Below are 13,069 nucleotides of genomic sequence, written 5' to 3' on the forward strand. Positions count from 1 at the left end.
ATATGCAATGTTAAAGAAAACTGACAGGTAATATATGCTGCCAATCCACGGCTACGCTGATTTCAGCAATTCATGTTGGAACGCTGTGATGTTTCGGAGAAAACATACTTTAGAAGCAGCTGGGAACCGAGCTGAACGGTAGACTAGTCAGAAAGGAGAGTCCCCAAAGGCTTCTCCCTGCCTGTTCCTTTGGAGTGATCGGTCTCTGCGTATATATGCACACAGGGAGAGATCTGTCACTGCACGGGAGCAGGAGGGGAGAATCGATCAACGACCCAACTGTCCGACTAATTTCCAGTCCAGCTCGACTTTAAAAGTATGCTTTTCACTAAACGGCCTCAGCATTTCAGAGTCAAACATATCTGGCTGGAATTATGTAGCCATTGCCTGATACATGAATGTATCAGCTGTCAGGTTCTAGCCTAAAACACTGAAATATGTTTAGCATTGCTCCAAAAATATTTTTCCCAAGTTGTGAAAATAGTTTTCAGGAGTTAGCATAATAGTTGAAGCAAGGGCAGTAAGGTAGATAGATGTTAAAAAGTATTTTAATTAAAAAAATATATATATTAATTTGGTGACCCCAAATTATTTATTTCTAGATTTGTACATCGCCCATTCAGTGATTTTTCTACTTCACCTTTATAATAGTTAGACACTAAAGACTCTTTTTAAAAATCTGTTTTTTGCCTTTTTTTTTAAATATTGTGTGTAAAAGGTATGTATTTGAAAAATCCTTGAAATTATACGCAACAGCAAAACCAAGCAATTCTCTAATTTGCCTGGAAATATAGCTGAATCTTGGTAGTTATACATATAGCAAGCGGATTTGTAATATGTAGGTGTTTAAAATTAAAAGAATGTAAGCCTTTAGGACAGAGAATCATCTATTTTTCTATTCTGAGAGTGATGTTCCAATTTTTCAGGTGTTTATTTAGCCTGTCATAAGAAGTCTGCCATCGTATGCACAATGGGGTGTCATCCCAGTCTTTAGGATCCGCTCTCGAATGTCTTTGAAATAATTAATATGGAGGCCATAATTATCAGGTGTATTAATAAGCAGATTCCTGTCAAAAATCTAATTTAGTCAGTAAAGTTAATTGGCAAACCTTTATATTATGCCTAAAAAAAGACTCTTTGGAAAATGTAAATCATACATGTCACGGGTTGATTGTCAAAAAGAATGATGATGTAGTTTGTGTTAAACACAGCCCAACCAGAATTACCCACATTAATCTTACTAAAAAGTCTGTCACTTTCTTCTCTTTCTCCCTTTTACTTCCCATTTATTTAACAGATTGGCCTCAAAGTTGTTTGTAGACTATAGATAAGTTACATGTATTTATATGTAAATCTTCTATATTTTTGGTTTTTGGTGTTGGCTGGTCTTAATTCTTTTTATACAAACAAAAAATGACTCCAACTTACCTTTTCTACATTATTTGAAGAGAAAGTATGAAGTCCATTTTTTTCTCATAAAATGATTAGGTATTAAAGAAAATTTGCTGTTTGAAGCATGTCTTCCACTGTCACTTGCAACAAATTCTTGTCCTCCCATGTTTCATAAAGGACAACATTTTTTTATTCAAGGTACAGTTCCCACAATGAGATTTTGGTGAATTTATGAAGCTGCGTATTTTTGAAAAAGTGCAACTTACCTATTTTACTTTATGGGTTCAGAAATGCTGCAGAAAACCTGCAGCATAAAATAATTAATCAAAAACTCATGGTTGGAACATGGTTTTAAACAATACATTCTCCTCATTATCTTAAAGACTATTGTAACAACCCTGCCGGCATCACTGCATGGCTTCCCAACTCCCCTCTTACTCACCACTCCGGGCCATGCTGTAAGTTCGGTCCTCTGCCGGCTCCTTGCTGTGGGCCTCATGTCCTTGCTTGCTGGATACTTCCTCGCTGTATGCTTAGGGCGGCGGCCCCAGAACTTCCTGTTTCTTGTAGATACTGTGTGCACCTTCCTAAGGTGTTCCCTGCCAATTGCCAAGAAGCCACAGGTACTTAAGGTGTCCCCACCCATAAGGGGATGCCTGAGCAACTTTCTCCCTCAGTTAGTGTCTTGCTACTGAGCTGCCAGGTAGTGTCCTGTCTCTGCCATCCTGGGGGCTGGACACTCAGGCCTGAATCCTTGTCCTGTACTTGTTCCCGTGTCTGTCCCTGTCTGAACTTTGGCCTATAACTGTATTTGTTTGTATCCTAGTCTGTTTGCCTTTCCTAATCAGCTGTGCATACCCTTCTGTCCACTCTCTCTGCTCTGCTCGCCTCAACCTGCTGCTCTGCCCTGTTCTGCTCTGCTTGCAGCAATCTGCAGTTCTGCGCTGTTCTGCTCTGCTCGCCACAACCTGCGACTCTGTGGTTCTGCTCTTCTCGCCACTACCTGCGGCCCTGCCCTGCTCACCGCTACTTGCGGCTGTGCTCTGCTTGCCGCTACCTGCAGCTCTATGCCTCTCTGCTCTGCTCGCCGCAACATGCAGCTCTGCCCTGTTCTGCTCTGCTCACTGTGGCCCTGTGCCTCTCTGCTCTACTCGCTGCAACCTGCGCCTCTGCCCTGTTCTGCTCTGCTCGCCGCAACCTGCAGCTCTGCTGCTCTGCTCATTTCGCTGCTACCTGTGGCTCTGCTCTTCTTGCCGCTACCTGCAGCTCTGCTCTGCTCGCCAATACCTGTAGCTCTGCTCTGCTGGGCTTTGCTCACCACATACTGTGGTTCTGCTCTGCACCGCATTCTGTGGTTCTGCTCTGTTCCGCATCCTGCAATTCTGCTCTGCTCTTCATCCCACGGTTCCTGCCCTTTAGTCTGTACTGGCTCCTACCTGTTCCTTCCCTCCAGTCTGAACTGGTTCCTAACAGTTCCTCTCCCTCCAGTCAGAACTGGTTCCTACCTGCTTCCTTATCCTACCTGTGCCTGCCAGAGTGCCAGCCGTGCCCACCTTCCTGACAGATTGCCAGCTGTGCCCGCGAGAGTACTAGTCGTGCCCATCTGTATTAGCCCACACTTGTCTATAGGCTTCCGTTTCTTAGTGGGATCAGCTGCTACGGCCAGACACGGCCCTTGAGTGGTACCTGGCAGCCACCTGCCGCACAAGCCTGACCTTACCACTAGAGGTTCCAGTGAACGCCAAGGTAGCTACTTAGTCACGCCCCTCCAGGGTAGTCAGGTTTGTGGCACAGTGGGGCCACAACCCTTGCTCGTGCCTCCCCGTCTGGGCATAAGCATTACAAGTATTTACTTCATTCCATCTGTGTTCTCATACACAAAGTTATGTGATCACTGTAGCGAATCAGCAGCTGCTGATTGGCTGTAGTCTTCATATTTACATTTAAACAGCAGAAACACTGATTGGATGTAATTGTGGAGCCTGCAGCTGATCAGGCACTGTTGATTGGCTGCAGTGATCATGTGATATTATTTATAAAAAGGAAGCGAGACTGGTCCAAGATGTTAGTGTAGATTTTTTTAAATTTATGCAGCACCCAGGGGATATTGAAGCAGCTGTCTAGTAATGGACAACTCCATTTAATAAATTCTTTTTTAAGCTGCTTGAGAACTGCAGTTTTTAAATTGGGGTGATTTTTAGGGCATTTCTAATGCAGAGACAAGACAGACTGCCGTATTTCTCGTGCGAGAATCGCATCGTAAACCTCGTACTGGCTGTCGGCTCTCATGACCTCAGCTTGACAGTTGCATAGAAATACATCATTCTGTCTTGCTCAGGTTAGGAGAGGTGCCAATGCAGTGTGATGCGATCATTGCATGAGTTATACGGCAGCCTGGCTCAGCCCTAAGGCCGGAATCACACTAGCATTAAATACGGACGAGTGCTATGTGAGAAAACATTGCATAGCACTCGGACCAATGTTAATCTATGGGGAAGCTCACATCACCGTTTTTTTTTTAGGGCGTATTCTACGCGCAGGTGAATTCACAGCATACTGCAATTTTAAGCATATATCGGCCGGGTCTTGCCAATGCAAGTCTATGGGTGCAAGAAAAAAAAAATCCACAGCACTCACAACATGCGAATGTTGTCCATTTTTTGCGCACCAGTGTCCTTTGAAAAGCCGGTATTTCATGTGTGGCGTACAGTAAAATCACACTGACAGGTTAGAATAGAATAGATAGAATAGAAATATACACATAGAATACATATATCTATAATATAAGGCTGGGAGCGTCACTCTGTCCGAAGCCTGTATAGACTGCGCAAGCGCAAGCACCGGTGCAGTCTGGACCCCACAGAGTGATGCTCCCAGGAGATCGCGGTATGTGTAAACACTGAACGCACACCGCGATCTCCACCGGAGAGGCAAGGACGCACCAGGAGGGTAAGTATATTCACCTGTCCCCGTTCCAGCGCTGCGTGCAGCTCTGTCTCCCGGGTCCTCTGCCTGTGACGTTCACAGATCAGAGGGCGCGATGACGCGCTTAATGCGCGCCTCCCTCTGACTGAACAGTCACAGCCAGAGGAGCGGACGCAGCGCTGGATCAGGGCCAGGTGACTATAGCAAGTGTCGGGGGCCTGAGCGAGCGGCGACTCCGGCACCTGACCCCCACAGCGCGCCGGTGTCCCCGCCTGCTCAGGCCCCCCAGCACTCGGCGCCCAGCGACGATAGGTGAGTATGGTATTTTTTTTTACATATCGCAGCAGCATACGGGGCATACACTATGGAGCATCTTATGGGGCCATCAACCATAATGGAGCAGTGAACGGGGGCATATAATACTATGGAGCATGTTATGGGGGCCATCAACCATAATGGAGCAGTGTACGGTGGGCATATAATACCATGGAGCATCTTATGGGGCCATCAACCATAATGGAGCAGTGTACGGGGGCATATAATACCATGGAGCATCTTATGGGGCCATCAACCATAATGGAGCAGTGTACTGGGGCATATAATACCATGGAGCATCTTATGGGGCCATCAACCATAATGGAGCAGTGTACGGGGGCATATAATACCATGGCGCATCTTATGGGGCTATAAACCATAATAGAGCAGTGTACGGGGGCATATAATACCATGGAGCATCTTATGGGGGCCATCAACCATAATGGAGCAGTGTACGGGGGCATATAATGCCATGGAGCATCTTATGGGGCCATCAACCATAATGGAGCATTGTACGGGGGCATATAATACCATGGAGCATCTTATGGGGCCATCAACCATAATGGAGCAGTGTACGGGGCATATAATACCATGGAGCATGTTATGGGGGCCATAAACCTTTATGGAGCAGTGTACGGGGCATATAATACTATGGAGCATGTTATGGGGGCCATAAACCTTTATGGAGCAGTGTACAGCACATATACTATGGAGCATCTTATGGGGGCCATAAACCTTTATGGAGCAGTGTACGGGGCATATACTATGGAGCATCTTATGGGGGCCATAAACCTTTATGGAGCAGCATATGGGGCATATGGATGGGAGCAGCAAATTACAGAATGGGGGCGCAGGATGGGAGCAGCACATGACAGAACGGGGGTGCAGGATGGGAGCAGCACATGACAGAACGGGGGCGCAGGATGGGAGCAGCACATGACAGGATGGGGGAGCAGGATGGGTGCAGCACATGTCAGAATGGAGGCGCAGGATGGGAGCAGCACATGTCAGAATGGGGGCGCAGGATGGAGCAGCTCATGACAGGATGGGGACGCCGGATGGAGCAGCACATGACAGGATGGAGACCATATACCAATATAAATGCTCGCCACCCGGGCGTAGAACGGGTTCAATAGCTAGTATATATATATATATACAGTGGGGCAAAAAAGTATTTAGTCAGTCAGCAATAGTGCAAGTTCCACCACTTAAAAAGATGAGAGGCGTCTGTAATTTACATCATAGGTAGACCTCAAATATGGGAGACAAACTGAGAAAAAAAATCCAGAAAATCACATTGTCTGTTTTTTCATCATTTTTTTGCATATTATGGTGGAAAATAAGTATTTGGTCAGAAACAAACAATCAAGATGTCTGGCTCTCACAGACCTGTAACTTCTTCTTTAAGAGTCTCCTCTTTCCTCCACTCATTACCTGTAGTAATGGCACCTGTTTAAACTTGTTATCAGTATAAAAAGACACCTGTGCACACCCTCAAACAGTCTGACTCCAAACTCCACTATGGTGAAGACCAAAGAGCTGTCAAAGGACACCAGAAACAAAATTGTAGCCCTGCACCAGGCTGGGAAGACTGAATCTGCAATAGCCAACCAGCTTGGAGTGAAGAAATCAACAGTGGGAGCAATAATTAGAAAATGGAAGACATACAAGACCACTGATAATCTCCCTCGATCTGGGGCTCCACGCAAAATCCCACCCCGTGGGGGTCAGAATGATCACAAGAACGGTGAGCAAAAATCCCAGAACCACGCGGGGGGACCTAGTGAATGAACTGCAGAGAGCTGGGACCAATGTAACAAGGCCTACCATAAGTAACACACTACGCCACCATGGACTCAGATCCTGCAGTGCCAGACGTGTCCCACTGCTTAAGACAGTCTGAAGTTTGCTAGAGAGCATTTGGATGATCCAGAGGAGTTTTGGGAGAATGTCCTATGGTCTGATGAAACCAAACTGGAACTGTTTGGTAGAAACACAACTTGTCGTGTTTGGAGGAAAAAGAATACTGAGTTGCATCCATCAAACACCATACCTACTGTAAAGCATGGTGGTGGAAACATCATGCTTTGGGGCTGTTTCTCTGCAAAGGGTCCAGGACGACTGATCCGGGTACATGAAAGAATGAATGGGGCCATGTATCGTGAGATTTTGAGTGCAAACCTCCTTCCATCAGCAAGGGCATTGAAGATGAAACGTGGCTGGGTCTTTCAACATGACAATGATCCAAAGCACACCGCCAGGGCAACGAAGGAGTGGCTTCGTAAGAAGCATTTCAAGGTCCTGGAGTGGCCTAGCCAGTCTCCAGATCTCAACCCTATAGAAAACCTTTGGAGGGAGTTGAAAGTCCGTGTTGCCAAGCGAAAAGCCAAAAACATCACTGCTCTAGAGGAGATCTGCATGGAGGAATGGACCAACATACCAACAACAGTGTGTGGCAACCTTGTGAAGACTTACAGAAAACGTTTGACCTCTGTCATTGCCAACAAAGGATATATTACAAAGTATTGAGATGAAATTTTGTTTCTGACCAAATACTTATTTTCCACCATAATATGCAAAAAAAATGATAAAAAACAGACAATGTGATTTTCTGGATTTTTTTTTCGCAGTTTGTCTCCCATAGTTGAGGTCTACCTATGATGTAAATTACAGACGCCTCTCATCTTTTTAAGTCGTGGAACTTGCACTATTGCTGACTGACTAAATACTTTTTTGCCCCACTGTATATATATATATATATATATATATATATATATATACTGTATATACATGTCAGCAGGGCTGGACTGGGACTATAATTCAGCTCTGGCATTTGAAGTTACACAGGCCCACTTGTCACATGGTGACTGTATAATATCTTTGTACACTTGTAGGTAATAAGAAGTGAGGGGAGTGTAACACAACTATATAACATAATCACAACTGTATCCAGCATTACAGCTCGGTCCTATTTATTGCTTTTAGTTGCAGTACCAAGAAAAGCCGCTACTTTACCTACATAACTGGATCTCGTAGATAATGAAGGGATTGAGACAACCAAAGGCTATGGAACCTCATTCTGAAGCTCCATAAACTTTGCCTACAGCCACTTTTGGTTCCTCTGCGCAGCACGAGACCCGATGACTCTGAAGAGCGGTGACATCAGTAACATCACCGCTCTTCAGATATTCCAGGTCTTGCACTGAGCTCGGCGACTTTGAAGAGCGGTATTGTTACTACCGTCACCGCTCTTCAGTGTCAATGGGTCTCGCCAGGTCTGGCTGGTAGTGGGGGTGTCTGATAGACACCTCTCCATTACTTACACCAGGGATTGATAGCAGCTGACATTATGCAGCTGACAACCCTAAAAATCATTACACATACCAGAATTAAATGCTCTGGCAGCTGGGAAAAGCAGTAGAGTTAGCGCTATTCCCTGGCGCCGGGTGCTAACTACAACTGTCATCATCCTTGCCTGGTCTCCCTGCGAAGCATTTCTGCTGTATTTACATGCGCTGATCTTAGGCCACTAAACGAGTGTGACCAACAATGCTGAAGTCGTTCGCTTCTTTCCCGGCCTCTTTACACCAACTGAGAAAGAATGAAGGGAACAGAACAATCACAATTAGATCAGTCTGTCCCCATACAATATTATGTTATCAGCAGCACATCTGCAGTTTACAGCGGGCAATGTGCTGCTGAGAACAAGGATTTCTGTTCCCACATAAACAATCCAATCACTCGATCAATAAGCAGCATTTTGCTTGTTTAGTATAATACACTCCATAGTCCTCCATATATTATAATGTGCACCTCAGTCCTCCATATAGTATAATACACTCCTCAGTCCTCCATACAGTAGAATACACTCCTCCATATAGTATAATACACTCCTCATATTCTTCCATATATTAAAATACAGTGCAATTGCTCAATATAGTATAATACACTCCTCAGTCCTCCATATACTATAATGTACTGCCAAAGTCCTCCATATAGTATAACACACTCCTCAGTCATCCAGATAGTATAATACATCCCTCATAGTGCTCTATATAGTAAAATGCCTCACCATTGTCATCCATGTAGTACAATTCACTTCCCAGAGTATAATGCACCCCATCGTTCTTCATACAGTACAGTATAATGTATTCCCCATAGTCCTCGATACAGTATAATGCAGCCCACATATAGTATAATGATGCCACCCCAGAGTATAATGCAGCCACCCCACAGAATATATTGTAGCCCCCTGAGTATAATGGTCAGCCCCCCATAGAATGTAACGCAGCCAACCCCCATAGAATGTAATACAGCACATCCCGCACAGCCCCCATAGAATGTAATGCAGCCAGCCCCCATAGAATGTAATGCATCCAGCCCCCATAGAATGTAATGCAGCCAGCCCCCCATAGAATGTAATGCAGCCAGTCACCCATAGAATGTAATGCAGCCAGCCCCCATAGAATGTAATGCAGCCAGCCCCAATAGAATGTAATAAATCCCCCCATAGAATGTAATACAGCACAGCCCCCATAGAATGTAACACAGCCCCCCCAATGGCCCCACAATCCAGTTATCACTCATTGATATATTTTTTTTAAAAACACTCTCCACCTCTCCTTGTGCCCCATGCTGCTCCCGACTCCAGTCCCAGCAGCTGCAGTCTGCCCGCTGACACACAGCAGGTACGCGATGATATAACGTCATCACGCACCCGCAGTGTCAGAGGCAGTGCGGGGAATGATGGGAGAGGGAGCAACAGCAGACACTCTCTCCTCCACCATTGAATTAAACTGTATTGGCGTCATAGACGCCAGTATAGTTAAATGTGGAGGCGCTGGCGGGGGGCAGTCAGCACTGGGGGGGAGACGGCACTGGCGAGTGGCCCACTACTGCCACCGGCCCTTCTGGCATTTGCCCCGATGGCCAGTCCGGCCCTGCATGTCAGTGACACACACACACATATATATATATATATATATATCTATAATATAACGCTGGGAGCGTCGCTTTGTCCGAAGCCTTTATAGACTGCGCAAGCGCCAGCGCAGTCTGGCCCCCACAGAGTGACGCTCCCAGGAGATCGCGGTATGCGTAAACACTGAACGCACACCGCGATCTCCACCGGAGAGTCAGGGACCGCCAGGAGGGTAAGTATATTCACGTGTCCCCCGTTCTAGCGCTGCGTGCAGCTCCGTCTCCCGGCTCCTCTGCTGTGACATTCACAGTTCAGAGGGCGCGATGACGCGCTTAATGTGCGCCGGCACCACCCTCTGACTGACCAGTCACAGGCAGAGGAGCCGGAGTGTGTCTTCAAGAAAATTGAGCCAGAAAGCGCGGACTGCGCAGGCGCCGATCCCGGCAGCAGGAATTGGCGCCTGCGCAGTCCGCACTTTCCGGCGCCATTTTCTTGAAGACACACTGCAGTGCGCAGGTGCCGATTCCGGCAGCAGGACAAAGATAATGGCGGCACCTGCGCACTGCAGTGTGTCTTCAAGAAAATGGCGCCGGAAAGCGCGGACTGCGCAGGCGCCGATTCCTGCTGCCGGAATCGGCGCCTGCGCAGTCCGTGCTTTCCGGCGCCATTTTCTTGAAGACACAGGAAAAAGAAAATGGCGGCACCTGCACACTGCAGGTGTGTCTTCCGGCAGCAGGAGGACGAAGAAAATAGTAAGTAACAAGTAAGTAGCAAATTGTTGTGGCATGAAGCTGTGGCACTTCATGCCACAGCAATTTGTTATTTACGCCACCTGATTCCTTTCCGCCGCCATTTTCTTGGTCCTGCTGCCGGAATCGGCGCCTGCGCAGTCCGCGCTTTCCGGTGCCATTTTCTTGAAGACACACTGTAGTGTGTCTTCAAGAAAATGGCACCTGAAAGCGCAGACTGCGCAGGCGCCGATTCCGCCAGCAGGAGGACCAAGAAAATGGCGGCGGAAAGGAATCAGGTGGCGCAAGTAACAAATTGCTGTGGCATGAGGCTGTGGCACTTCATGCCACAGCTATTTGTTACTTACGCCACATGATACGGGGCATATACTATGGAGCATCTTATGGAGCAGCGTATGGGGCATATGAATGGGAGCAGCAAATTAAAGAACGGTGCCACAGGATGGGAGCAGCACATGACAGAACGGGGGCGCAGGATGGAAGCAGCACATGACAGAATGGGGGTGCAGGATGTGAGCAGCACATGACAGAACGGGGGTGCAGGATGGGAGCAGCACATGACAGAACGGGGGTGCAGGATGGAAGCAGCACATGACAGAACGGGGGCGCAGGATTGGAGCAGCACATGACAGAACGGGGGCGCAGGATGGGAGCAGCACATGACAGAACGGGGCGCAGGATGGGAGCAGCACATGACAGAATGGGGGCGCAGGATGGGAGCAGCACATGACAGGATGGGAGCAGCAAATGACAGAATGGAGGTGCAGGATGGGAGCAGCACATGACAGAACGGGGGTGCAGGATGGGAGCAGCACATGACAGAACAGGGGTGCAGGATGGAAGCAGCACATGACAGAACGGGGGCGCAGGATGGGAGCAGCACATGTCAGAACGGGGGCGCAGGATGGGAGCAGCACATGACAGAATGGGGGCGCAGGATGGAAGCAGCACATGACAGGATGGGAGCAGCAAATGACAGAATGGAGGTGCAGGATGGGAGCAGCACATGACAGAACGGGGGTGCAGGATGGGAGCAGCACATGACAGAACGGGGGCGCAGGATGGGAGCAGCACATGACAGAACAGGGGTGCAGGACGGAAGCAGCACATGACAGAATGGGGGCGCAGGATGGGAGCAGCACATGACAGAACGGGGGCGCAGGATGGGAGCAGCACATGACAGAACGGGGGCGCAGTATGGGAGCAGCACATGACAGAACGGGGGCGCAGGATGGGAGCAGCACATGACAGGATGGGAGCAGCAAATGACAGAATGGAGGCGTAGGATGGGAGCAGCACATGACAGAATGGAGGCGCAGGATGGGAGCAGCACATGACAGGATGGGGACGCAGGATGGAGCAGCACATGACAGGATGGGAACGCAGGATAGAGCAGCACATGACAGGATGGAGACCATATACCAATATAAATGCTCGCCACCCGGGCGTTGAACGGGTTCAATAGCTAGTATATATATGTGTGTAATGCATAGAAAGATGGAAGAAAAGCCGGTAACTCATCTGCCGGCTTCTGTAAAATCACTGGAGGAGCCAACAGGATAGAAGCGATGGATTACATACAGTAAATACATACAGAATAGGAAGATATATAGATGTCAGTGACAAATACAATTAGTACAGTGTGTGTGCAAATTACTGGAAATGTATTTAATTAATAAAAAATGTACGGTACTTTACAGAAAAAAAGAGCGTTGGAAAATGACAGTGCATTTTCCCACAGTCCAGAGTTAATCGCAGTTAAGGCTGTGATGGAGAGCACCTTCATTAGTCACCACTAATCGCTGAAAGTCCGCTCTCAGCAACTAATTCCCCAGTGGTTTTCAGCCGGGCATATTGGCACCGTCCTGGTTGAAAACTGTATATCCCCCAGATATGGATTACTGTTTGGGACACAACAACGGACAGGTATGGGTATATTGTTGGTTTACTATTTTACTTTTATTACAGGAGATCGAGAGAGTCGGGAAATTAGTGGTGACAGTAAGTATAGTTTAAGTTAGAACAACTCAAAGTTTAAGTTGCAACTCAAAAATATTTCACGAATCCGTTCATTCCTCAACCATGAATCTGCAAAAACCCTAGTCCATGCCCTCATCATCTCTCGCCTTGACTACTGCAACCTCCTGCTCTGTGGCCTCCCCGCTAACACTCTCGCACCCCTCCAATCTATTCTAAACTCTGCTGCCCGACTAATCCACCTGTCCCCCCGCTATTCCCCGGCCTCTCCCCTCTGTCAATCCCTTCACTGGCTCCCCATTGCCCAGAGACTCCACTACAAAACCCTAACCATGACGTACAAAGCCATCCACAACCTGTCTCCTCCATACATCTGTGACCTCGTCTCCCGGTACTTACCTACCCGCAACCTCCGATCCTCACAAGATCTCCTACTCTACTCCCCTCTTATCTCCTCTTCCCACAATCGTATACAAGATTTCTCTCGCGTATCACCCCTACTCTGGAACCCTCTACCACAACACATCAGACTCTCGCCTACCATCGAAACCTTCAAAAAGAACCTGAAGACCCACCTCTTCAGACAAGCCTACAACCTGCAGCTACCACCGATCGACCAAACCGCTGCATGACCATCTCTACCCTCACCTACTGTATTCTCACCCATCCCTTGTAGATTGTGAGCCCTCGCGGGCAGGGTCCTCATTCCTCCTGTACCAGTTATGACTTGTATTGTTTAAGATTATTGTACTTGTTTTCATTATGTATACCCCTCCTCACATGTAAAGCG

This window comes from Ranitomeya imitator, chromosome 4 (genome assembly GCF_032444005.1).
Source record: "Ranitomeya imitator isolate aRanImi1 chromosome 4, aRanImi1.pri, whole genome shotgun sequence".
NCBI lineage: Eukaryota > Metazoa > Chordata > Amphibia > Anura > Dendrobatidae > Ranitomeya > Ranitomeya imitator.